Raw genomic sequence first — 1,924 nt, 5'->3', positions numbered from 1 at the left:
CTCAAAAGAGGCAGGATCCTGGGAAGTTTTTTTATACCTTGTACCATAGGCACCATGACCTTCAAGAAGGCCTTGTGTGACTTAGGGTCAAGTGTAAACCTCATGCCCTTCTCTGTAATAGAGAAATTAGGGATCTCTGAGGTGCAAGCTGCAAAAATCTCACTAGAGATGGCAGACAACTCAAGAAAACAAGCCTATAGACTTGTAGAGGATGTTCTGGTGAAAGTTGAAAACCATTACATCCCTACTGATTTCATAGTCCTAGAGACTGGGAAGTGCATGTATGAATCCATCATCCTTGGCAGACCCTTCCTAGCCACAGCAAAGGCTGTGATTGATGTTGATAGAGGAGAGTTGATCATTCAAGTGAATGAAGAATCCTTGGTGTTTAAGGCCCAAGGATATCCCTCTGTCATCATGGAGAGGAAGCATGAAGAGCTTCTCTCAAAACAAAGCCAAACAGAGCCCCCACAGTCAAACTCTAAGTTTGGTGTTGGGAGGCCACAACCAAACTCTAAGTTTGGTGTTGAACCCCCACATTCAAACTCTAAGTTTGGTGTTGGGAGGTTCCAACATGGTTCTGAGCATTTCTGAGACTCCATGAGAGTCCTCTGTCAAGCTAGTGACAATAAAGAAGCGCTTGTTGGGAGGCAACCCAATGTTTTATAGTTAATTATTTTCTTTTGTTATTTTATCTTTTCTGTAGGTTGATGATCATAAAAAGTCACAAAAACAATGAAAAAAGCAAAAATAGAATGAAAAACAGAAAGAAAAACAGCACACCCTGGAGGAGGATGCTGCTGGCGTTTAAACGCCAGTAAGCCTAGCAGTTGGGCGTTTAACGCCCAGTCTGGCACCATTCTGGGCGTTTAACGCCAGAAAGGGGCACCAGACTGGCGTTAAACACCAGGAAAGGGTAAGAACCTGGCGTTAAACGCCAGGAATGGGCACCAGCCCGGCGTTTAACGCCAGAAATGGCTCAAAACGTGAATTTTGATGCCATTTGGTGCAGGGATGAATTTTCCTTGACACCACAGGATCTGTGGACCCCACAGGACCCCACCACCACTCTCTCTCTTCTTCCCCCATTCACCAATCACCTCAACACCTCTTCCCCAAAAACCCTTCACCTATCAAATCCCATCTTTCTCTTCACCACTCACATCCATCCTTCATAAATCCCCACCAACCTCACCCTTCAAATTCAAACCACTTTCCCTCCCAAACCCACCCACAAAGGTTGGACCAAGTCCTCATAGACATTTGTGAAGAGGGCGTTCAATAAAAGAGAGATTCAAGAGGGAAGCCGGTTCAATTGAGAAGGCATGACCTCAAGCCCATCACTAAGAAAAGGATGAGACCCCACTCATCATGAAATCCCTGAGATGCCTCAAGGGATGCACTTTCCTCCACAAAACTATTGGGAGCAAATTAAACACCCCCATTGAGGAGGACAAGCCCATCACTAAAAAAGGGATGGAGCACACAAGAGATCCCACTCATCATGAGATCCCTGAGATTCCTCAAGGAATGCACTTTCCTCCACAAAACTATTGGGAGCAACTAAACACCTCCCTAGGAGAATTGAGTTCCAACATGGGACAACTAAGGGTGGAGCACCAAGAACACTCCATCATCCTTCATGAGATTAGAGAAGATCAAAGAATCATGAGGGAGGAGCAACAAAGACAAGGAAGAGACATTGAGGAGCTCAAGCACTCCATAGGATCTTCAAGAGCAAGAAAGAGCCGCCATCACTAAGGTGGACCCATTCTTTGATTTCCTTGTTATTTGTTCTTCTGTTTTTCGAATTTTTAGTGCTTATGTTTATCCATGTTTGTGTCTTGTGATCATTAGTGTCTTAGTGTCTATGCCTTAAAGTTATGAATGTCCTATGAATCCATCACCTTTCTTGAATGAAAAA

The sequence above is a fragment of the Arachis duranensis genome, chromosome 10 (assembly GCF_000817695.3).
Source record: "Arachis duranensis cultivar V14167 chromosome 10, aradu.V14167.gnm2.J7QH, whole genome shotgun sequence".
Classification (NCBI taxonomy): Eukaryota; Viridiplantae; Streptophyta; class Magnoliopsida; order Fabales; family Fabaceae; genus Arachis; species Arachis duranensis.
Note: the sequence above shows the minus strand (reverse complement) of the source record.